Source organism: Cyanistes caeruleus, chromosome 9, assembly GCF_971803275.1.
Source record: "Cyanistes caeruleus chromosome 9, bCyaCae1.hap1.1, whole genome shotgun sequence".
NCBI classification, from domain to species: domain Eukaryota; kingdom Metazoa; phylum Chordata; class Aves; order Passeriformes; family Paridae; genus Cyanistes; species Cyanistes caeruleus.
In genome coordinates, this window is record NC_141709.1 from 22,098,110 (window position 1) to 22,125,265 (window position 27,156).

Sequence of the window (27,156 nt, forward strand, 5' to 3'; positions counted from 1 at the left end):
ATCTGATGGCTTAGTTGCTGCATGTAGTTTATTGTGATCTTAAAATAAGAACAATTAAATCAACAGAAGCCCCCCTACTGATTTTGCCAGCTATTTTACTGGGTTCTATATGATGAGTATAAATTTAATGTCTATTATCCCCTGGCAAGACAGCATTTAAAACTTCAAAGGATAAATGCAAAATGCTCAGGTGATCACAAAACAAAATATTCTATACAGCTCAAACAGGCAGCACCTCAACAACTCTGTCTTGCTGAGGTGCATCACAAAGGCACTACAGAAGACAGCTTTATGGGTTTGAGAGAAACTTTTCTTCTAAAGCCATTAATTATACTGAAGGGTTATGCAAGTATCATTTCCACTTGAAATATCTTTGAGCTTTCCAGTATCTTCCATTATCACCTTGATTTTAAGCTAGTTTGTTTATCATTTTAACACGTATTGGGAGTATGTTGGTGGAAAAACTGTCAGCACAGATGTACTTTCTAAAAGTAAGAGCTGCAGCAGATTACTGAAGCACATTTTAAGCCCTTGATCTAGCCAAAGTGACATTCAACAGCTGTTAGGTTGCAGATGTTCCACTTACATTTCCTGGTCAGCAGATAAAAAGATTGTTCTCCATTCCAGGGAAGAAGCACCACCTTCCTAACACGTGTTACAGTAAAGCTTATTATGACTCTGCATCTCCTCAGAGCAGCTCAAGGACATACACTGCAGCAAACTGTGTGATCCAGATAATTAAGGATAACTTGGCAGCAGTTCATCTCCTGGAGGGTGGACTGAGAAATATCTATGTTGTGAGAGCTCCTAGCAGTTAAGGAGTTTAGGAGTTAAAGTCTTGCATAGATAATTTGATTCTTTTCACTTTATTTCACCCTGCATGAATACTTCAGATCTTGAGTCTTTCTTTGCTGTTGGTCTGGTCATTTAGTCAATGCAGGGCAGAATTTGGTGTCAAATACAGGCAAATAAGGAAAGCAGCCTTGCTCTGCTGGCTGTGTGCACTGTAGGGCAAGGGAGAAGTTTTTCCTCTATCTCTTATTATAAGTGGTAGCTCTGTTTTTATGACTGTAGACTGACCACCCAGGGAAGCTTTGATGAATAGTGTTTCTGTATATAATTGTATCCGGAGAATTAAATGGACTCCTTTTAAACCATCCAAATGTCCAACCAGCTACAGACCATGAACAAAGCAGGTTTTTAAAGAGAGTTGTTTTTCTTTAGTGACAAACTTGAGATCACTCTGCTAACCTATGAGCCTTAAGGTGTATAATAAAAATGACAGCTCATTTTGTACAATATCAATCAGAAATCCCAAACATATTTTCCCTTTGTTGTGTCTGTTACTAAATTAAACAGACAACTTAAAGCAATGGTACTATCTTAAGTTCAAGTACTTGTTTGGAACTGATGCTGTGTGAATAATTAAGTGTAAATTAAAAAGAAGGTGTATGGAAACTATTTTTCCGAACTAGATTGAAGTGATAATTTAATAAACAATTCTGGATCACCCCCAAAAAACCCAGCTGAGACAGATCTCAGGTGAGGCTCTTGTGTACAGAGCTGCAGAGAAGATGTGGCAGCCAAACAGACTTCTTATTAGTCCCTGATGCTGATGAGAGAATCCTTCAGAGTAGGAGCAATCTGATATAAAAAGGATTCATTCACAAGGAGATGACACAGGATTTTTTGAATGGAGATACTCTAATTTCTGATAAATATTGACCACTAAGTCTCCCTGAGGTGAAACATTTCAATACACCAGAAACTTCCTAAACCCCATTAATATGTCTACAAAACTGCATTTAAGCTTTTTGCTGCTGGCCCATCTTTTGCTTGTAGCTGTTATGTACTGCATCTATTTATTTTGATGATCAAAATACAAATACTTGAGAAGCTCAGCGCAGCTGCAGAGGCCTTTTATTATGCTTAAACTTGCAACACAAAAATGACATTAAACTCCTTAAATCCTGTGCCAGATGTCCATAAAATCACATCCTAATCCAGCTCTATAATTTAATTATATTCTATTAATTATTTCCATCCAACTCTTATTTTGTCCAAGATGTCACATGTACCTTCAGTAATAGCTGCAGTAATTCAAAACAGGTATGAGGATATCTGAGCATCAGAGAAAAAAGGATCTTGAGATAAAAGCTGCTCCCAGTCAGAAGTGAAGGAAATTGATATGATATTTCCACCCTTGGACATCAGGCATATTTCACTACTCATAGTCTCCCACTAAAATCTTTTGCTTCCAAATGTCACGCTGCTTTGATATGATGTAAATCATTCACGGGCTATTCTCTGTCCTCCAGACCTTTCTATTCCTATCAGAACACCTTCTGGTAGATGTTAATGTTGAAAATAGTTAATACACATATATAAACATATGCACTGAGAAGCACACACCTTTGGGGGATATAATTTCACAGAATCACATGTGGGTCAGGCTGGAAGGGACCACAGTGGGTGATATGGCCCTACCTCTTGCTCAGGCAGGGTCATCCCAGAGCACACGGCACAGGATTGCATCCAGATGGGATTTCTCCAGTCAGGGAGATTCCACAACCTCTCAGAGCAACCTGTTCCAGTGCTCAGTCCAGCACAAAGCCTGTGCACAGTGCTCTGCTTTGCCAGCAGTGGAGTGAGGTGGTGCAACACAACTGAGCAGTGGATACAGGTCATCAGTCAGTGAATGAACACAGCAGCTCAGTTCTCCTGCATTTAATCCATTCTCCCCTTAAAAAAAACCAACAAAAAAACAAAAAAAACCTCACCCCAAAACCCAACTAACCAACCAACCAACCAACTAACAAAAACAAACAATAACAAACAAGCAAAAAACCAAACAAATAAAACCACACAAAAAACCCCCAACAAACCAAACCAAACCAAACCAAACAAAACCAAACCAAACCAAACCAAACCAAACCAAACCAAACCAAACCAAACCAAACCAAACCAAACCCAAACCAAACCAAACCAAACCAAACCCAAACCAAACCCAAACCAAACCAAACCAAACCCAAACCAAACCGAACCAAAGCCAAACCAAACCAAACTAAACCAAACCAAACCAAAACAAAACAGAACAAACCCAAAACAAAATGCAACAAAACAAAAAAACCCTCAAAAGCCCAAAACAAACCAGGGAAGCAAACTGCCCAAGAGTCAAACTATTTTTTTCCATCAGTACAATCTGCTGGTTTTAACTCTTCTAGTTGCAATGTGTCACTTCAATTACTCAATACTGGAGTTATCTAAATAACAGGCTGCAACATAGCAAAGTATCAGTAATTTCAGTAAAATCAATTATTTTGAAGAAAAGGTTAAATATTTCCCTAGATTCCTGATTATTTCAAAGCAACTGTGACTGTGCAAGTGACACAAGCTTTGCTAATAATCCCTTTGGAATGGAATCTAATGACTATTTGCATACAAACATAGCAATTCAGAAAACACTCTATAACCACATTAAACAACTCATCCAGTTTGGATGGGCAAAGTTAATTTAAGCTACGGAACATAAAGCTCTTGTAAGTATCTAAAAGAGAGAATTGATCAGCAGACCTGAACACATTTCACATTTATCAATAGCACATTGCTTTCTGATGTTGAATGTTTGGGAAATGGAGTAGTCATTTCATTAATTAGATCCAGTTCCTCTTCATGGCCACTGATTATCCTTTACTTAGAGAGAGAAAACATTAGATTGTTAGAAAATAAATCCAGCAAGCAAATATTTCAATTTTATATATTTAATCAATTACTGTGCGTACTTTTCCCCTTGGACCTTCCACTTAATCTTATTTATACTCTTGTGGTGTTGTGCCTTGCTCTCAGACACCACACAATCAGATTTCAGCATATATTTACCAACAAACCTTTCTTTAATCAAATTTGTCATGTGCACAGGTCCTCAAAAGATATTAACAGTAATAAATACTGTGCTTCCAGTTAGATTGGTTTTGTACAGGTTTTTTTGTGACTAGAAAAGTAGCTTTACCAGAATTTTCAGTTTCAATGTCTTATCTCATTTATCAAACTCTTCCTGACAAAAGAGGGGAAAAAGTAATCAGGGAATCTTGAGGCATTTTCACTGTCACATGTTTCTGTCAGTCAAGGTAATCCTCTAGATAAGCAGGACAATAAGAATTGACACTTCTTTGTTCACTACTAATATTCACATTTTAGACAGACCTCAGCACAGGTAGTACCATGTCAATTTTTGATTCCAGTCCCCACATGAACAACATAATTGTGATAACTTTCTGACTTCCATTTTTTTCATAGTTTTATCTATAATTCTAACATGGGCAGTCCACATAAGTAAAATGGACCATGGGTGTGGGAACCAAGTATGGTTTCTTGTTTTAAGAATTTATTTTTCCTCATTATTTCCCTATGCAGACACTATTAAAAATATTTATGTGCCTTCATGCACCCACCATGCTTGAAAATATGCAATATCTTTGGTTTTAAAATGATTGTCTGTACTTAATTGAAACACTCTCTACAATTAACACTAGTAAAACCAATGTAGATTCAACCTTAACAAAAGCCTCTTTCCCATAAACAGAAAGGTTTTTTCTATCATTTGCTAACACTAGCCTTTTGTAAGGAGTGGGAATATTCTTTGACATCCCAGTTCAAGTGGTGAATTTGATTCCTGCTTTAAAAATCACTAGCAGTTTCAAATGTTAAAATTTTAATAGATAGAGAGAACTAGAGAAACTCTGAGGATAGAATGAAAGCAAACAGAAAATCTGTCTTGCTTAGATGCTTTTTTTTCTGCTATACAACTTATAGATTTGCTTAAGTTGAAAAACTGATACAAGCTTCCCTGAACAGAGAGAGGTCTATATAAAAATCACTTCTTGTAACATCTATTCAAAAGTTTTGAACAGCAGATCTTCATTTTTTAACAGATGTTTTACTGAAAATATATTACATCTATTATATTTACAGAAAACCAAATATTTTAAAATCAATATTTATAACACTTTTAATATTTATGGTACCGAGATTTTGTGAGCTGAAAGTCAAACAACTTAAATTATATTCAGTCTTGAAATATTAAATATATAAGAAGATTTGTAGTGAGGTTTCAGTTCTTTATGCATAGTTCAAGTATGAAATTGATGTAAAATCAGTGTGATGATTGACATTTGCTGTAGATTTGTTCCACAGCATTTAGCTATCTTTCATCTTATTTGGTGTTAAACCTGAACATAAGACTGAAAAGCATGCAGAGGATATTAAATGGTGGCTACCACTCCTCTCAGTGGAGAAATATTAAATGGAAAAAAAAAAAAGTAAATAAAATAATTTTACAACCCATTAAAATTAAATAATTATCATTTTGTCTCCTTGGTGCTCTTTGAATGCAATATAATTCAAAAGTGATGGGTCATGAAATTTCATAAAATGCTTTGATTTTATTCTATGTGGTTGGTTAGACTCCACAAACCCAAATCAAGGAGCACCATCCTCTTTGCTTCCAGTCTCAGCAAAGACAATTTCTAAGTCATCTCCTAAATCAGACTGAGACTCTGAAAAGTATTCTTCTTCCTGTCCTGCAGTTCTTTTGTAGACAAACAAAGATCTTCTTTCTCTTCAGATATCAATATAACATCTTTCAGGGTGATTACACTTTATTAAAAAGTAATTAAAATTAAAAACAACAAACTGCATGTTTAGTGAAGTAGGGAATAATTTTTTTTAATGATGATTTACATTTCTCATGTACATTTTAGCTAGAATAATCCCAAAGTAGTTTAAACTATACTTTTTAACATACTGGGATTTGCACACTAATGCATTGATTATGATTCTATAACTGAAGGCTAGAATTTCCTCTTCCTTATGTATTAATTATGCTGTGTGTCATCCCTAATCTTGAAGAATTTATTCTTAGACTGGAGAATGAGACAATGTATTTGAAATGGATATTTCTGAATATTTTTGTGAACCTCAGCCTTTTCCCTTATTGTTAGTAACAGATTTAAAAAAAAAAAAAAATAATTAATCAAAGCTATTAAAGGGATTATTGGGGGGTTTTTTATGCTTGTGTTTAGGACAGGGCAGTTCTTAAGGCATTTTTAGGAGGCTGACCTTGTGGTATCAGAAGATGCTTTTTTGCTCTAATTTCATGCTACAATATCAGAGTAGAATTGAGCCAATCTTGGGAAGATTTCTTACTGTTTGAGTACAAAAAATAAAAGAACATTTACCATTAGGAAGTTTTTCCTAACATTTAACTTAAATGTACATTGCTGCAGTTCAAGTCCATTACTTTCCATCTTATTGTCTAAGAAGTGGAACACTTCATTCCATTTTTTTGTACTTTGGCTTTTTCTGTGCCTGAGGGCCATCGTGTACATCCTTTAACCAAGTTTTTCAGCTATTCATAAGGACTCTGGCTTTCTTGTTTCTCTCTTCCTCAGTTCCTTGAACTGGCCACACAGTACTCCAGCTGGGGTGATCCTGTTTCTGAGTACAGCTGGAGCACTACCTTGAGCACCCTACAGGTAAAGTCCTGGTTAACAACTGCTGAAAACTTCATTGATTGGTTTGGTTTGGTTTGGTTTGGCTTGGCTTGGCTTGGCTTGGCTTGGCTTGGCTTGGTTTGGTTGGTTGGTTTGGTTGGTTTGGTTTGGCTTGGCTTGGCTTGGCTTGGTTGGTTTGGTTTGGTTTGGTTTGGTTTGGTTTGGTTTGGTTTGGTTTGGTTTGGTTTGGTTTGGCTTGGCTTGGTTTGGTTTGGTTTGGTTTGGTTTGGTTTGGTTGGTTTGGTTTGGTTTGGTTTGGTTTGGTTTGGTTTGGTTTGGTTGGTTTGGTTTGGTTTGGTTTGGTTTGGCTCAGCAGAACTACTTGTTAAAATCTCCGCCTAGTCCCACCAGGCTGTAAGGATTAGAGGCATGAGGAATAGAAAATGGACAATGGGAAGACCAGTCACCACATTAAAAGAAAAAAAGTCAGACTTGATTTAAAATAGTGCATGCAACCTGCACACCTCTTCAGGAAAATAAAAAACAACTTATATTGATTTGGCATCTGCTGCTATTTTTAATTCCCAGGTATGAGATATCATATTTGATAAAGCATGATATTTTGTCTGATGTTCAACAGTGATAAATGATAAACCTCAGTGTTTTTTTCCTGAATATTTTTTTCATAATTCATTGTTCTCCATTCTTGCCCACATTTACAGTGCTTCACCTGTCCCCATTGCTCTTCTGTTTCATTTATTTCAGACCATTTTTTCTTGTCTTCATAGCTTTGAATTTTAAACCTCACATATTTTAATTTCCTTCAATGCCAGTAGGTAACTGCAATGTCCTGGCTCCTAAATGATAATATTGAACAAAACTACACATCCTCTTTATAAGCAAACCATTGATAACTGGAACTTTAGTATGTATTTTCAATCTTACAACAGCAAATGAAAACATATGAAAAAATGGGACATTTAGGTACACTATGCATATTTGGTTAAAAATTTTACATTACATACCTGGTTACCAGTTTCCAAGGTCTTTAGCCAAATTTTTGTCACAGCTATATGTAACAGTTTCTCAGTGGGATATGGTTTTATTTCAGAATGCAGGAATAGGTTTCAATTTTAAGGTAACATAAGAGCTCCTCTTGCAAGACAAGATGGTTTTCTCCAGCCGTGAATCAGCACTATCTAGACATTCAGGGAAGGGAGAAGAAACAAAGAAAATTTCAGCATGCATTCTTGATACATTATTTAAAAAGTGCATGTGAGAACATTCTCTGTTTTGAATGGTACAAGTATCCAGTGCTTCAATCCCTCAGTTTGATATTCTGTTTCTTGTTCCTTTGTCTGCCTCAGTTTCTCTCACACACACACACACATTCTTGCACACTCACACACACACTTGCACACAGTGACACTCTCACACACACACACTTATACACACTCACAGACCCTCAGACACACTCAGATGCACACACAATTACCTGTGTGTTTCCTTGCTTTTCATTACTGACATTCCTTTTGACCATCCTTTTTGTTGAGTAATTCATTGCACATGACATTCCAATTAGTAAACAATAAATTCAGTCCAAGAGAGAAAAGTAAATTACATTTTCTGTACCATTCACATTTCTTTGCAAACCAGCAATAAGCCATCATGTAAGACACTGCTCTGGAAAAGATGCTGTAGGATGATGGATCACATTGTTAATCTGAGAGAGCAAGTTGCAGTTGCAGTTGTGGAACCCAAATTTGTACAAAACCCACACTTTTGTATTAGTGACTGACAGAATGAATGCAAATGCCTAGAACACCCTACAAAGAAGTGTTTTTTGAAATTCATTTGAATTATGCAGAATATTACAGCTGAGAAGCTGGCTGGGTAAACGGATCACAAATCCAAGTCAGTATGTTTCAAATATTAAAGCAGCTTGCAACATTCCCAGATCATTCTAGACCTTTTAAAAAACTTGCTAGGTACAATAAAAAGTTATTTCACCTTCTAAACCAGACTTGGTTCTATCATTGGTTTAATTTGGAAATGTAATTTTTTATTTTTTTCAGAATATTACATTTTAGACTATCTCTGTGTACTAAAATAAGGCATTTATCTAAGCTCTCAGCTATTGCAGTTGCAAATAGCATAATTTTCTGCCACATTTCAGTGTGTTGGTAATGATAAAACTGATCCAAATGGGAAAAAATGCACTACCTGGATGTCTTTCCAAAGAAGGAACAAGGGAAAAATAGAATGAACCATGCATAAGGAAGAGATCCCACCATCCTCACACATGGATGACATTTCTGCCTTCGAGTTCTCTTTCCTACTGCTCCTTGTTCCTCTAGACCAACCAATCTATGGATTCATTTTATTTCATCATTTCCCTCCCAGGCAAGCCTTAGGGGAAATAATTGCTGCTTTTTTCCATGAGCTCTCTTTTCAGTGAATTCTCTGCCTTTGAATATAAGGAGGCACAGCACTGAAAACATAGGATAAGGCAAACTCCCCTCATTTACCTTGAAAAAGCTTGTCTTCAGCCATCAGATACAGACTGCTGTGGATGATATTGTTCTGACAACTTGAAACATTGACCTGTGTTTCCATAGTCAAAACATTTTGGAAAACCAAAATCACATTTTCCTTAGTTCGGTGCAATAAAAATATCTCCTCATTTCAGGCTGATTACTAAAATTTTACTATATTAAAAAAAAGTACTATTTTTTTTTCTTCGTATAGGTACAGCTACATATCTCTGGACCTTTGCAGTTAAATGAACTTCTTTTACTTTTGGCTGAAAAACTGTATATCTGGATATGGACTGTACTCAAAGCCACCACAAAGTCCTGAAGTGCTGCATCTCATACCGTGGCTCAGCATGGCTCTGCTGCTCCTCAGTCACACCAGGCTCTGCTACTCAAATTACCTGCTTGATAACACACTTCTAAGGGGCTGGACATGTATGATTTTAAGACCACTCATATTTTGTTCTCCTCATTCATTTCCCATTCATTTAATGTAAGATGGAATTTTTCAGTCTTTTTTACAGCAAATGTATAGAAAATGTCTGGAAAATGGCAATTCCAGACCTGCACTGCACTGGAGTCAGGGGCACTGGGCATTAAAACATAGCCTATGTGGAAGACAATGCTTTCCTCAATCATGCCACTGCTTCTGACCAGGCTAGCCCCTGCTGAAGAGATGATTTCTTATCATTACCAAGACACTAGGAAGTGCCACTTTCTATTAAGCAATTCATTTTACTTAGCCTGAATTGAAACATCAGTTTTCCAGTAAGTTCTGGGTTGTTAGAGGCATTGAAAGATTTAATTTTCCCAAGAAGAATAAAAAGAGACTCTAGTGAACTGTTTTCAATGTTAATTTGGAATTAAAAGGTAGAAGTTATCCCCTGCACAGTCACAGCTCTGCCCTGCTCTTTCTCTTGTTATTCCCTACTGAACTGGATACAATACTGCAGTGGAGAAGTTGGTAAAATAAAAGATAAGGAATGTGTAAAAATCAATAGCCACCTTAGTTAAACTTTATATGAACTAAGTTTATTTAAAAGTTGCTTTTTCATTTATTTTTTCACATCATTTAATTTGGCATTATAGCAAACTTCTTTTGAATGCAAATTAGGTGAAAAATGCTTTCTGCTTTAACTTTAAATCCCTTGACTCTGCTCATCTTCATCATGACTTCATCCTGTTACAAAGAGCTCTGCACACTACATTATTGCTTAATTATCCCACATTGCATATTCATTGACAATCAAAAACTCAAAAGTGCTGACATTAACTTACTAATAAACACAAAACCTCTTCTTTTCTTCGGCCATTACATGTGGAACAAAATTCAAATCATTTGGGCACTGTTGCTTGGATATTTTGATCATATTTTAACAATGGAAAAACAACCCAAAAAATGAAAACCCAAACTTTAAATTTTAGTCATAACCTATTCTTGCACTTTCCAGAAAAAAAAATAGGATGCCATCAAGTATCAGAATCAAATGTAACTGTTGGTCCAGTTGAAGCCACAGAACTAAGAATAGACCACCTAAAAGTCAATCCTCTCAACAAGAACACTAATCATAAAAGTGGAGTATTTTTAAAGGATTAGAGGACAGACCTGCAATATAAAAACTTCTATACCCTCATAAATTATATGTGCATGTGTATTTATATATATAGGTATTTCTGACTAGAAAAAAAATATTTTAAGTGTCTCAATTTATTAGACAGTGTCTGTAAACATCTTGTGTTTTAGTTTTTAAAAAATATTAATTTATTATATGATCAAGCATAAATCTGAGCTATGCTATTGGCTTACCTAAAAGGAAGTTAGTTTGGTCATCATTTTTCTGACACAAATTAAAAAGCATAGCATTCAAAACTAATCTTGGTTAAAATTCAGTGTCCTAAACCAGTTCATTTACAGGTCTAAAGCAGGCATTATATTTCTTATGGGTAATAAAGACTTTCATGAATCACTAGGCTGAAAATATGGCTCACAACAGCTTAAAAAGATTTCAAATAAATTTGATTGTTGCTGTGTCCTACTGATTGTCCCTTTCATAACTTAAATTCAACAATAACAAAACCAATTTTGATTCTTGCCATGGTTAAATCTGTTATTAAATTAACTATAATAAAAAAGAGCATCCATGATTTCCCTCCCCTTCAAATTAACACTAATAATTTGCTTCATGGAAAAATCTGTTGAATCTGAGGCAGTCTAATAGAATTGCTGCAGGATGACCAGAAGCATTAATCATCTGCTTTACTCGGTTAAATGTTAGAGACATTGTTTAGAGATCAGAAATGAACACATATTGTGTGGAGTGCTGTACAGTCTGTAAGAATTAATCCTTTACATTTTCATTTTGTTTTTAAAATTGAGAATTTGCAAGTAGTTTTCCATTTTTTGCTTTAACTGAGCGCTTTCAAGTGCTGCTGGAACAGCCACAGTAAAACATGACTTTTGAAATTATAGATTTTGTCATTGAGGTATTTTTGCTATTTGCACCTAATTAATTAGTAATAGATGTGGAAGCAGCATTCTGACCTAGTTATAAATCTCTGTAGGTACATGTATATTTATAGAATTCCTTGTTGGACTAGATCATTAGACAGTGAGCAATAAATGAACTTTAAATGATTTAGTGGTGTTAGTTTCTTGTCAACCTTCACAAATACCTCTGCTGAGCAGAAGTATTTATAACACAAGAACAAAAAGTTAAGTAGAACTATCCTACAACGTGTCCTGGTTTTAAATTTTGCACACCTTATTGACATTTTGAACTTGCAGCTCAATACGCTATCTAGTGAACTTTTACCTGTGATGAGACTACTATTGATCCACACAACATCTAAAGCTGTTCTGATCTTTAAAAAGACTTTTTTTTTTTTTGTATTTACTTTTCCTTCTTTAACACATATTAAATCCTTTTGTATTGTCTGATGCACTAAACTCACCTAACTGTAATGCCAGACTTTGGATGGAGAATGCTTTTCAGATATACTAACTGTTTAAATTTATGAGCACAGCTGGTGTTCCTTCCTTATTGCTTTACAGTGCTTTCTTGTGGATTTTTCCCTGATAACATCTCATCCTTACATATCAGAAAGAAACCTGAACATTAATCACAAGACTACAGAGAAAGACGCCTCTGTGCTAGAAGCTTATGACTTTTTACAAAGGTAAATCTTTTCAGCTGAATTCTATATGTACATACATATCTATTCTCTCTTGCAAACACCTGTAAACAGTTGAGTTTAATTAAACTGCAGATGTTGCTGACTGAGAACAGACATTTACCCACAAATATGCTAACCTTACATTGTCTTTCTCTGTGCATATTTTTTTTATTCCCAATTATCTTTTAACATTTTTCTTTAATGGTAGAAACATTTTGAAATATATGCTGTGTAATTAAAGTCTAAAAATCAAAGTGATGTCTAAAGTGGTAGGCATGTGATGCAAGTAATGGTACTCCCTAGATGAGGAGCTTAGAGACTAATGTATATGCAAATAATATCAGTTTACTGAGCACCTTGAAAGCCAAATTGCTCATCAGAAGACGTTTGGGGAAATGAAGAATATTCATAGATAATGTAATCCAAGCCACTGAGTTATATGCCATCTTGGAATAGGATAAACTTGTAATTAGGCCATTTTCTAATATGAGGAAGGATACAAAGAAGAAGAAATAGAAGAACAGAAATGGATAATACTGATGCTGGGGATAAAATGTGGCAGAAAATAATTCACTTTTATATTGTGCAAAAAAAGTTAAAGCCAGCTTGTCTGTACTGACTGTCAAGAACCATCAATAACCAAAGAAATGTAAAGCTGCTTCCAACTGTTCATGATCTATAGTTACCTCTCTGGGAAGCCTTATTACTGGTAAACTAAGGAAAATTCCCCATCAGCTGTTACATTTAATTGGCAGTAATAAAAAGCTATTTTATACCCTACATTTCCAAATTATCTCACATGGAAATCACCACATTGTTGCATTTGCAGCCCAGATGTATTCTTTCATCAGTTTTGATAAATCATGATTCTTCAAGTATTGAGTAGTAATGTAAATAATGGAGATGCATAATGTCCAAAGCAATCAGCAGCTGCTAATGCATGAAGTGGGAAGATACACAAAACCTGAGAAGCAGTGCAACCTAGAATCTCAAAATTAATTCTTTTTTTATAGGACACTCCATTTAAGTTTCTGGTACCTTTCAATAGATACAGATATATAACAAATTGATGTATAGAAATATATAAAAACTTAAGGAAATTTATAAAAAAAACACGTTTAAAAAATTATTTTTTGCAAGAACAGAGGAGTACTTTTCTCACTGTATTTTAGCTATCAGACTTATTTGTCAGTAGATCATATGAGAAAATAGAACTTCTTTATGTTCAGTTATTTCTGTGGCAGGCTTTCTCTTGCCATTTTATAAAGATGTACTACTGCTTCACTGGCATATCCATAAAAGGAGACTGTATAATTAGTACCTTCCAATGAGTCCTCCATATCAATTCATACCATCTACCATGGGGTGCATTTTCATCAAACTATGTATGTATCTCCCTGGTACTGAGAGAAAAGAACACGTTTGTAATTTGCATCAGATAAAAGGAACCTATTCTAGAAAGCAGTGGTAGATCAGCATAATCTGTTATATCTAAAACAATATTTATGACTGCTGCAAGAGCTCCTGGTTAACATAAATTAATGCTTTCTGTTTCTTCCAGCAATCTGTCAGATGCAGAAGTCAGATCCACAGGCTGCCTGAGGAAGAGCACGGGAACTCAAATCCCACGGCGCAGTTTCCTAATCCCCATAACACTACTGTCACTCCCTTCACTGAAATGTAGCAGGAGAAGTTATTTCAGCCAGTGTGACAGGGCACAAGATTGTTTCCAGGAAGTTTTCTTAAACTTGTGGATTTGCCCAGGCCCAAATGGGGATTCTGCAAAAATATCCTACTTCTAGGCTGGAGGTTAAACTCCTTGTGGACTTTCAGACGTGGTTGGTATTTCTTGGAGGAGCAGGAACCTCGCAAAGTGCATTTGAAGCTCTCCTCTAATAAAACATTAGCCTGAGCTGTGTTCTTCACATACAAAACACCTGATTTCTACACTTATTTTTCCCTGAAGTCTTTCAAAATCATGTTTTTTTTTGTCTCTCTGGGGAGTGTCATAACCACTGGACTACAGGCAGCTGGACAGATGTATTTAGTTGGCATCTGCCTACACCACTCTGCTTAAGGGATTTTGAGATTTGCTACTTCACAGTCAGGGTGAGATGATCTAATTTAGATTCTGCATCACTCCCTGGAGGGTTTCTGATCCCGGAACTGTAATGTGAAATATATAATCAGCCCAATTAAGGCACAGTCCCCAAGAAAGGGCAGAGGAAAATTTAACCTTCAGAATGAGAAAGGAGCTAAACAAAACTCTTCTCCATAAGTCATAGAGCCAGTCTGCAGGACAAGAGTGCTGCATGCTAGAGTGTTCAGCACAGGCTATGAGCTGCAGGATGAGCAGTGCAACTGAGTATATGAAGAAATCACTAAAAAACTTTAAAAAGAAGGAAATTTATGTCTTGGAACGTTGAGTAAATACTTCAGATGGAAAAAGTAGAAGCATGTGGAGACGCAAATATTTGTAAGATAAAGATTAATAAGTTACAGCTTCCCAGTGCCTTCCTCTTCATTCTGGGTCTCTGTGATTGACTGAAATCCCATTTTAATGCATCAAAGCCTCTCTTTGGTGGTGGCCCTAACCATACTTTAAAAGAATCTAACAGTACTGTACTAGTTTGTACAGTTACATTCCTTTTCATGTCAAAATTTATAATTAGCTAAAACATTAATATAATTATTAATTTAGTATAGAAATTTACAAATATATAGGAATATCAATATTTACACACACAACTACATTTTGGTAATTTTATTTTCTGAATTAGAATCACAGAATCTCCTGAGTTGGAAGGGACCCATAAGAATCACCAAAGTCTAATTCCTGGCCCTGAAAGGACACCCCAAGAGCCACACCATTTTTCTGAGAGCACTGTCCAAATTCTCCTTGAACTCTGTCAGGCTGGTGCAGTGATACCCTGGGGAGCTGTTCCAGTGCCCAGCCACCCTCTGGGTGAAGAAACTGCTGATATCCAACCTAAACCTCCCAACTCAGCTTCAGGCCGTTCCCTCAGGTCCTGTCACTGTCACCACAGAGCAGAGATCGGTGCCTGCTGCTCCTCTTCCCCTCCCGAGGAAGTTGTGACTGCAGTGAGCTCTGCCCTCAGTCTCCTCCAGGCTGAACAGACCCAGGGCCCTCAGCTGCTCCTCGTGTGTCTTCCTCTCCACACTGTTCATCTTCATAGCCCTCCTTTGCACATTTTCTAACAGCTTTATACATTTCTTATATTTTGGTGTCCAAAACCACCCTTGGGACTTGAGGTGAGGCCGCAGCAAACCATTTAAGCACCCAACCCTCTTTAAGCACCAGCTTCCCTTTGAAGCTGCTTAATTCTCACTGAATCAAGGAGAAGCTCTGCAGATGCCCAGATACTTTTCAGAACAGTTTTGAGATTATATAATTCCTTCAGTGCTTTGAAAGATTAGGGACTCGATTATAACCTTAGTGTTCAGAGCAGCAGTGCTTACTATGCCCCAGGGGGTGAGACACGGCTGTTCCTATGAGCACTTTGTCCTTTCAGGTTTTCCCTTGCACTTGTCAGTGATTTACCTCTCTAGTGCAGTGTGCTGGAGCATGTTCTGTGGTTCCTTTTAAAATCCTGTTTCCCCTTACTCATGAATAAACTCTTAAAGGAAAGATTTTTTAAATTTTTTTTTAGCCTAAATATTCCAAATCAGGACTCTTGAGCTTGATTTGGACCATAAAAAAAGAGATTAAATTGGTTCCTACTTAATGAGCCTGTCCTTTGGCACATTGAGGCATCATACTGAGGTTTTTATGTATGTTAATCCAACACACATTTTAGATTAAGTAATTCTCAGTTTTCAAATTGTATTAACCAAATACTTTAATAAGAGTAGACCATGAAATAACATCAGAAAATAGATTCTCTGGCCATTTTCAGCTTTTGACACCCAGTTTTACCTTTCCTTTCTTTGATCTATTATAATTTACCTAATAAACCAAATTCATGAGTATTTTTTTTCAGAAACACTAGACCTTTCAAGTTTTACATATTTTACATCTAGCTTTTGCTAGCTAGGGAGCTCATTAGCAGTTACTTCTTGTGGTGAATAAAATGCCACCTGAGAGTATAAGACCTCCCTAATTCACAAGTTCACATTCTTTTAAGAGGTTGCTTAACCTTTAAGTCAACTGCAGCATATTAAAATTAAGCTGTTTTCAACAGATAACAGATTATTCAGCTGTATTGGAATTTCCAGGTTATGCAGTTTCATTGGAATGCAACTGTTTAAAATATTGCCAGACATGAAATTCCAATAGTTAAAAGTCTGTGCAAATGCTTCAAAACATAAGAGTTAAATGTGTTTTGAATGAGATGCAATCTTTGAAGGGAAATACCTCATCATTGTTTTGACTACTGTAATGCAAATAATCAGCATAATATCTGGAATTAATAATAGTATTCCAGACAGCAAAAGAAATGAGCAGGAATTGCTTTTGTTTTTAATTCACAAATGTAATTTGTGAAAGGTGGCAGGCTGACAAGTCTGGGAACCTAACAGGGAACAGCTAATGGAAATGCAAGTTCCCTAAATCAGTGAATATATCTTTGTGAAAAATTTCTTTGGCAGGGCAAAAATCCCAAGGTTTGAAGTTTTCCTGCAACTTAGTAATGATTGATAATACCAGGTTTGAGTTTTTCACAGAAACATTTGGCAAACCTTTTCTGTTAATGTGCAAATTTCTGTCTATGAAAAAGTTGTCTATACCAGTTACTTGAATTATTTTGTTTTTTGAGAAGCTCTATATCATAGAAAAACTTCTATTTCCTTGACTGGTCTTCTGACACCTCATAGAACTATTTTCTATTTTATTTTTTTCAAAATATTGCCACTAGAGTTTAATTAAGCTTTCACTCTTGCTAAGTATTTTGTCTCATCTTTATGCCAGTGGAAAGAGTCGTATTACCCTCATGAATCTGAAGATTAGTTACATGATTGTATGAATTTTTGTATACTTGATTTTTTAAAATTATGTTACTTTTGGTTACTTAGCTATTTTCCAAAATGAATTTGTATAGTCACATTGTTTGTCTTGCAAGTGAAGTGAAACTCCAGTGTTTTAATACAGAAATCAATAACTCTGATGTAAATTCCCACAAAGAGATTTAAACCATCATATACACATTTTTCTTTTTAATTTCAAACTTTTACTACTGGTAAATATTAAATTTTAAACTAGTGCTCTTCAAACCTGTTGTAGGATGATCATTCACACAATGGTTTCAGACCTGTTTAGTTTGCACTTTGATCACATTCATGCCAACTACAGGGGTGAGTTGTAGTGTCAAAAACCTGTCTTGTGAGAAGCTGTGCAGGTAACATTCCCAGCAAATATCACAAGGTTTTCAGACAAAAAGGAGTAAATATATCTATCCTTTTTGAATGTCATATTTCTAGTGTGAAAATTTGTGATGGAATCCAGAAATAGATGGAATTAATAAATTTGGACTGTGATGCAATTTCAAACAATGTAGGAAATAATACTTTTTATTCCTTTCAATGCTTTCATTGCATCAGACAGCTAAATCAGCAATTAATGATGGTGATCAATTCTTTTGTCCTGCCTTTCTTTTCTCAAAAATGAAGCCTTATATCTGAATCACTTTTCATTCATTGTACTTCAACAATAAATGTAAAAATCTGTCACTGCATAAATGTTGTGAAATTTGACCTCAGATTTAGTACCCATAAATTTGGTGCTTCTCCCTTCAGACCAAAGTCAATATTTTGCTAATAAAAAACATTACACTAATAGAACTTAGTGCACCTGTTAACCATTTAAAAAAAAAAATTCAGATTTATTTTAAAAAGAAATTTAAGGGTTCTTTTTACTTAAATATTTTTAATAGTTCGATACAACTTTACATTATTATACACTTGAAAACAGAACAAAGTGGAAGCCTTGGTGTTATTTCAGGGGAAGTAATTAAAGTCAGTAAACTTACTAATAAATGACAGCATAGTTATAAATAAAATTTTTGCTCACTAGTGAATATGTACATTTAGGACAAACTAGCAGAAATTATGAGATTACTTCTGTGTTAAGAGACTCTTTTTGTTCAGTTGAGGAAAGAGCATTTCTGATGACTTGGTGAGAACTGAAATAGAATATGTGAGAGGCAAGTAAGTTGTGAACCTCCTGGATACAAATCTATCTGCTTCACCATTTGATGATTTTGCAAAGCAATTGGGGAACTAGAAATCAACAAATTGGCAGCCTTAGCTCTATGTTTCCTTAAGCATACTGCTTCCCAATGGACTTATAGAAAGAAAAGAGCTAATGTAGAAATTATTCACTAGGAAAAGTACTTAAACCCAGACTCTGACTGCAGTCTTTGACAGAAGGCAAGCAAGGAGGCTGCATCCTTGTAGGTGTAAAAAGAGAGTGAAGAACAGGGGAATTTGGGGTTTCCCGTCAAGCTAGTCCTTACTGCACTGAGCAGAGAAAGTGCAGTTAAGATCACTCAGATCTCCTGCCTAAATCTGCATTTTATTTCAAAATCTCCAAACAAATTTACCAGCTGTCTCAGCTTTATCAAATTAAATGATCTGTAGGCAAACACTAGGCAGTATTTTTGCTCTGAAGGTGTATCCAGTGTCATGTGTCCATGTCTTGAAAGAGATTTTAATCCAGGGGCAATACATGCACAATTTTTGTTATCTGCTCTGACAATACGCACACAGATAAGCTGTGTGCAGTGTTTTCTGCTCCTGTGGCTCTCTCATCAGTCACAGGCATAGTGGAAGTAGACTGAGAGAGCTGAAGTTTCTGTCCTATAGACAGATATACATATAGAGAAGTCAGTGCCTTACTGCCTGCCTTAACATAAAACTCAGCTGAAAGGATTGAAACGCTTGTAAAGTAGCAGTAGCTGTTCAAAATGAAGAAAAAACAGAAAACATTTTCCTTTTGGAAGAGAGTACCTCAGTTCAGCGTAAGTTTTGCACACCAGATTATATTTCACTAGCTAGAGCCATAAGCACCACACTATATAATGTTAGAATGTATTATTAACAATAGTTAGATTACTTACATATATCTTAATAACCTTGAAAAAAAATCTTTACTTCTAAAACAACTTAATTGATTTTTTACTTTTCTGTAGATAAATGTTTCACCAGCCTCAATACATCTCCTATTACAATTCACTACATATACATTATATATTTTTGTTGCTCTCCTTTAGTTCGAAATATATTAATTACTACCAACACATTAACAGGATTGCTTGGAAAAAGCTCATTTTACTGTCATTATCACACATTACAGTTATGGGGATCTACAAAGATTGCAGAATACCAAACCATTTCCTGTTATGCAAGGTGTAGTCTCACAAAACTGCAGCTATGACCTTTGGAAAGGGCTCATGTTTTCCTCGGTAGAAAAGACCGCCAAATACGAAGTAGTGATTCTTGCTATGAAGCTTAGCTGGACTCGCAGGTTTGGTAGGAATGCATCTACGTCTGGAAATCTGAAGAGTCTGACACCCCTTACCCTGGCTTATGCAATGCCAGGCTGTAATTATACCTGACCATAATGCTTTTAAACCTATTTATTTTTAAGGGTCAATGGGATGTTCAGCGTGGACAATATCTGACAATTATCATTCCATGTGTTGATAGGAAATTGCCATTCAAGATTCTCTGTTTGTTGGTTTCTCTGCCAACATTTTTTAACATTATTTTTTAGTGGATTTTGGGAAGACAGATAAACTGAATACGATTGATTTCAGTTTACACAGTCCTGCCTCTTTTTCAATCACTAAAGCTTATAAAACATTCTGTAATCTGGATAGGAAAATGTTGTAGAAGTACAAGGTAGTATACTATGTTTAGTTCAGGTGGGATTTGTGAGCTTGTGCACTTATAGTCCTAATGTCAGCAGTTCATTTCTTGTCTGTGAAGACAATGTTCTAAGGGCTTTTGATATGCAGGTGTTTGACATGCAATATACATTTCTGCTTTGGTCAAAGAAGAATGTCTCTTCAGTTCCCTCGTTTAGCCTTTACTTTTAAAAGCTTAGGTTAATACAGTATCTCCAGTATCCTTCTAAAGAAAATAAATTATCTGTCTCCAGGGTCGCCTAATGATCATCTAAAGACATCAGTTAAGTTTTTCTTTTTGTTTAACTTTCACCTGCCAAAGAAACTTGTATCCAGTGAATTTTCAATTCAAACATACAATATACTTTACAATGTCAGTAAATCCAGTGGAATAATAAAATGTGTAAGTACTTTTGATCTACTCTGATATGAGGATTAGGTTAGGTTCTTTCTAATGAGGCAGAAGCCAGTAGAAGCCACTGCAAGCACTGGTTTTGTGATTATCAAGGAAGCACAGATAGCATGTCAGTTTGTTTCTGCTCTTGGAAATCCTTGTTCTATGACAGGGACTTCCAACAATCTTTCCTGAATTTATTGTAGTTGGAATATTTCTCCCAAGGATATCACATCTGCCACTGAGATCTTCCTTTACACATACCATTCCATAGTCCAGGTCTGTCTGAACTATAAAAAATCCTTGGCTAAGGAGGAATCTGTAGTCTATTCTCTCCAATCTTACAGCAAAACATCTTCATTTACTTTTTTATAACACAATTTTACACAATTACTTTGACTTTGTCTGTTTCCTTATTTTGGTGGTGGGTTTTTGTAGGGATTTTTTTGTGTTTTGTTTTGGTATTTTTAGCAGGACATTAACCCATTAAAAATCTAAATCTCATAAAATAAGATTGGCCTATTCTGTTGTGGTTTATTTACAATAATTTCTACCCTGGTATACAACAAGGATACACTTGTTTTGTTAGAAACAGGTGAGAAGTCCAAATATGGTAGCTGAGATACCATAGAAAATGATGATCTTAAAATGCCAACAAAGTAGATTTGTGCTGGGATATTTAGTTATGTTGTAATACTATTGGCTATAGTAGTAGTTCTCCTTATGACATTAATCTTCAAAATGAGACACCACAGTTAAAGCTGAAAATTGTTTATAGTGCTGGCCCAAGAAACACCATCAATTTTGAGCATATGGAATGGGGCTAACAGCCTTCCTCCTTTTATTTATTTATTTATTTAAAGTCTAGCCGTCCATTGATTACCTTAAAGGTTATGCATTTCATATGCATGAAATATTGCAAGTGGGACTATGGATAGGAATCAGCTTGAAGGGGTTTGGGGAAGTCAGAGGAATCACTGGCCATCTCAAGGACACACGTTTTTCTGAAGGATATAAGTGCCAGAATAGCTTACAGTTATTTTTTTCAGAATACTCGATGCATAAAAATTCTCATGTCAGTTTTCATAAAATACAAACAAATAACTAAATAGATAAAGAGAGCTATTGTCATGTGGGTAAAAGTCCCAAATACTTGGGGTTATGCATTACTGTAACAATGGCAGGTGACCCAATGATACAGTCATGCGTGCTGAAAAATGAAACGGTGATCAGTAAAAATGAGTGAACTAGGGTATTTTGTGGGGAGGAGAAAGTACTCTGGAAGTCAAAAGTCAGCACAGTTTAAGGTCATATAGCATTTTTCTGTCAGACAAATTAAAATGAAGACTATTTCCCAAGGACCATTTATAGTTTTCTCAGTAGGATATAAAATGCAGTAACTTTTCTTAGATTGAAATATAATGTTGGAAGTGATTCAGTGAAAGAAAATTTTTATACCCAAATACTACTAAAAGGAGCTCAGGCAATATTATTTTCAGTTGGTACTTCTTCAAATGTGCCTGGTGCTGCATATTTCAGGCTTGTGACACAGCTACCGACGATGCTTTTCAGCAAAAGAAGGAAGTTAAAACCTTTTCAGATTCTATATTCACATAGAGTTTAATGTATTATTGTAATTTTAGTGACCAAGACCAAAATAGATCTTTATAGGCCCTTTTATGTTTCCTCCTGGTCTGGAAGCATTTAACTTCCCAAAGTGCAGAATTTTCTAAGTCACGTTTGTTAGAGTTCACACTTCTGTTATAACACATAAAATGAACAATGGGTGGAAACCATTGCTCTGCAAACTTCCTGCTGGCCAGACTGTCATTAGCTAACCTCAAACATGTTTACTCTCTTCTCTGCACTTAGATGGTTCCTGAATTAAATTACACTGGTCAAACTACCCCGTAATCAGTAAAGTCCTGATGGTGAGGAGCCCTCCATGACCATTAAAAGCAAACAAACATCACATGCATCAAAATCAAAGCATTGCTCTGGTTATCTTAGCTACAAGAACATCTGCCAAAGTAAACCAATAACAACCTGAAAACATCAGGCACTACTAACACTAAAAAGGTAGAAGGGCTCCCACTCCACCCCTGCCAACAGCTTAATAGTTGGAAGTTAGAGTAGGTGGCTTCTGTGGACCCAAGTTCATTACCCTGCCTGACAAAGGGATTTAAGTGCAGCTTGTGACCCTCCTGAGAGCCTGCTGTAACCATTAGACAATAGCACAGCCCAAGGTAAATCTTTCACTCCTTCCAGCTGACATTATTCCATTTGGTATAAATAATTAAATGAAGGAGGACTTGAATTTGACTTTCCCACATGATTGCTTTAACCACCAGGCTATAGAGTCAATCTCTCTTCCCTTTTTTTTTTCACCCAGCTTAATTAAAATTTAATTGTTTACACAAAGTGAAACAGTTTTAATAGGAGAGAAATTCTGAGAGACAATTCCCAGTAAGCCAGTACCTGGGAGACTTGAGAAATGGGAGGTCTACCACCACCTCCTAGTTTCAAATCAAGGAATAAAACCTGCCTTGTAGGGTTGGCAAGAGCCTGTTCTTATTTTAAAAAATGAAGAATTACCCCTCAATATTCATTATGTTTTTTGTGAGAAGTGAGTAGCATGGCTTAGACATCAAACTGCAGGAAATGCCGGTTTCAAATCCTAACTGGATTAAAGGGGATTGCAGACTCATGGAGGGGCATCATGTCTATTTTTAGAACTTCCTATCACTTATTTTTTGTTCAGGTCTTTGCCTTATGCATACCTTATCTTCGGGCACATAATGCAGGGCATGCTCATAAAGCACAGAGACACCTAAGCCAGAGTTCCTGACTCTGTGAGGTGGGGTGATGCTTGTGAGGCACAGAATCTGGGCAGACACAACCATTTCTGATTTATAAATACATCTTCAGTATATTTGCAGTGAAAAACCCTTTGAATTATCATTCTTCAAAGTGTTCATCAAATTAAGTTTGAATCCTTGGGCAGAGGGCAATACCAGTGGGAGTAAAGCTGTTTTATGTGTTATTTTCCAATTTCGATTGATTGTTCTGTGGGACACTTTCGTAGAGCTGCTACTGTCAGGTGTTCAGGATGTTTTTGAGATATGGAAAACAAACCCCTGAAAGCTTGCAAACACTTTGTTGTTTGCCCCTTAGGCACATCTGGCAGAGAGACTGCTGCTGCTGACATGAACTCTCAGGTCTGATCTCACTGCTCCCAGGATGAAACAGTTAGGTAAATCTGATGTGAGGGATCAGGAGTCAGCTTGAAGAACAAGGAGAAATTGTCTTTTTTTTGGTGAAATGTTTCTATGAAGTGAGACCAGAAAAGTAACCTCACAGGGATCGGATGGTGTTTTTTACAGTAGGGACCAGTGAGCTGTCTTTCCCCCTCCCACCACTTTCATCCTTTCTTTTTTTTTTCTTTGACAAGGTCTATAAAAATGTCAGATCTCAGAAAGCAGCACACAGAAGACTCATTCAAAAAGGTCAGAAGGTCCACACAATACTTCTGTGTTAATATTATTCACATGCTTCATTTTCTAAAGCTATTTCCTAAATCCTCCTTTGAATGCTCTCTTTTCTCATTCTTCCTCTAAGCCAAAAGGTACACAATAACTCAGGTATTTAAAATACAAGAAAAAAGTGCATAGTATCATTTACATGATTTGGAAAGATTGTTGGCCTGTGAAGTATAATGAAGTGAGTGCTGGAAAAAAATCAAAGCAAAACACAAAATGAATCTCCAAACCACAAAAGGACATATATTGTGACACTTAATCTAACTGATGTTTTTTCTTTAATTCAAGTCTGGCCACCAATTAGTTCACAGGAGGGCGTGCCCTGTATGAAGTCCTAATCCAATAATTTTAGGAAGCTTTGGCTTCATCCCCACTTGTGACCTTAGTCCAGTTTCACAAGTTTTTCCTCAAATTTTCAGATATTTTTGAGCCTACCAAAGAAAAACCTCAAACCACACCAAGAATCCAACATAAGAGAATGTAATATCTCTGTGAACCTTTCTTGCTGCCTTCTTTCAGGCTTACTGTACTGAAAGAGACCAATCTACTTTTCACATAATTCCAGCAGACTTTATGGCAATTGACTGCTATTATATTCTTGTGAGAGCTTCCTCTAAACTCAGCACTCCAGTCTTGTCCAATAAATCATTCCTCATTTCAGGTGTTTTGAGGTCAAATCCTCAAAACTGGCCTCAATCTATTCTGTCATTTTACCCAGAAATCCTGACTAGAAGTGCCTTACTCAAGGTTTTGACTCTCTCACGGACAAGATATTCAAGAATCATTTTGAGCTATTCCAAGTCTATAGAAGCTGTGTATGGATAATTTGCTGATAGGTCATCATTTTGCAGAGCGTCCCACCTGAAAAAAAACAGCCTATTTGTTCCAGTTCCAAAGAAGCTTTCTGGCAATTTAGGGAGCAGAGGGCCCACATTTTCCTCTGTACCAAGTGCCCAGTGCCTCACTGTATTTTGCTTTTGCTGTCTGAAAACTCATTCTTAAGAAGAGAATTGGGCCTCCAGCGAAGCAGAAAGATGCATTGCTTGACGTGTCTATTGACCCAAAAACTGGAAGAAGGTGCCTGCATATCTTGCAGGTTTGCCAGATCTAGCTGTAGGTTTTCTGTACAAGTCTGTTTCACCTCACCTATTTTGTTTTCCCTACAAAAATGAGGGCTTTAGGAACAACATATCAAAATCTGTAGATATGCTTGTATCTCTTGTCCTAAATGCCACCTTATTTTTTCTCCCATTTTTAACTGTAGGTTAGATGGCAGATCTCAGAGATGCCCCAGCACATTTTCAGCACTTTTCCTGAATATCCCTGTGCTTCTGACACAACGATATGGGGCTGCTGGTGCTAACCCCGAAATACAGCCAGTGCCGCCTTAGATGCTTAAAGACTTTCCCTGTCCCTTTCCAAGCTCCACCTCCCCTCAGGAATGATAGATTGGGATCCCAACTCCTTGGTTTAATTGCTGACCTAATCTTTTGAAAACTACAATATCTGCCTTGTCCTCCTTAGCAGTACCAACTCTCTGGACAATTCTTTACCTCAAAGGTGTGAACTGTTCCAGCCATCACACGTAAGGCTAATTATTCCTGTACAACTTATCTTACATCACCTATCAGATCTTTCTTCATAGGTTGTATACCTACAGCAATTACTTCATATAATTACAGAAATACTGGATGGAGATATTTATTAAACCTAAGAAACTTCAACAAATTGAGAAAAAGGAAAGCACAAGCCACAAGGTTCCTGAATCAAAATAAATATAAAATTTTGATTGCTAGAAAGAGGAACAACACTGGGTTGGTATGAAAAAAAGTCAATAACTCTGGCAATCCTCCACCAGCACAGAGGAAACAAAAGTAATTCATTTCACAGAGTTCTTTCCCTCTCACACTTTTCTGTATCTTCCTCTTCTCACCTCAGCCCTCAAATCAATCTCTTGCCTTTCAGCACTCTGCACACACACACACATACACTATACATTCCTTCAGGGCAGTGCACAATTCCCTTACCTGTTTTGACAAGAAATGCACATCGAGTCACATGCCAGAGGCCATGGTTACACAAAAGTCACAGGTCAATAAAGATCACGTACGTTTCCTATGAGCTTTTTCATCCTCTTTTTTATCCCTCTGGGAGCCAGGGCCTCAGAAAGGAAAGAAAGAAATGTCAAGGGCCCCTTTGCCAAGTGCTTTAAAAAAACCCAAACCAAACCCACCACTGGATGTCCCCCCTCCAGTCTTTTGTCACCTTGCCTTAAGGAAAGTGACCTTTTTCTCTTGGCCTCCTTCACCTTGAAGGAGTTCTTCATCCCTTCAAGAAGTTGGTCACTGACTTATCTCTCTCCCTTGGTAATGTACAAGAAAGAAGAAGAGATTAGTCAGTATTCTTTTAAAACTATCTTTTACAAGGAAGCCAATAAAATGATCTACATTGTATCACAGTTCAACATATCTGACATCTGTTCTGTAATAAAATTCACTTCATACATATGCTTCTTCAAGCTCATACATATGCTCCCCACAAGCATCCCCCAGCTGCTCTTCTGAGACATTTTGTAACATATCTATAGCATTATGCTAGAAGTATTTAAGTAGGTATTCTATCTTTTCTCTGTAATGTAGTGACTACTTTAAGCAATTCCACTTCGTAAATGTAGTACTGCAAACTACTTTGGGGCTGCTTGGATATCATCATAAGTTGCTCATTTTCTACAGAACTGAATATCAGGGACTGTGTTCATTGTTCTCTTTTAGACTTGGTTTCCACAAACATGGAAGAAATCATGTTCCATTCACACAAATTCTTGTGATAAATGGAATTATTTCTCCACAAAATGAGTATATGATTCACCAAATCTTTAATAGAATAAAACACCAAAAACAGAAATGGGTCAAAAATTATGAGTTTGCTGAACCCTTAACTGGGAGGGTTATACATTCTGAAAACCAGATATCAGTAACACAGATCATCAGGAAATGAAGATCATCTAACCTAATGTTCATTCTGTGAGCCCTGGATCAGCAGTAAATTTCTGAAGCACTCTATCCAGGTTTTTCAGCTGTGATGCAATTTCCTCTTCAGAAGGCATATCAGAGCACATGACCTTGCTTTATTCAAGAAGAAACTGCAACAGAAGATGCACTG

General features: G+C 36.4%; 1 long non-coding RNA gene across 1 annotated transcript; it reads right to left on the minus strand.

Moving 5' to 3' along the window:
- Window positions 1-26,095, minus strand: LOC147651673 (uncharacterized). The gene is made up of 4 exons (XR_015273777.1): window positions 26,022-26,095; window positions 7,517-7,690; window positions 3,574-3,693; window positions 1-2,742 (listed from the first exon to the last, which is right to left on the minus strand). It is a non-coding gene; the product is annotated as an uncharacterized LOC147651673 (long non-coding RNA).
- Between the last annotated feature and the right edge of the window lie 1,061 nt (window positions 26,096-27,156).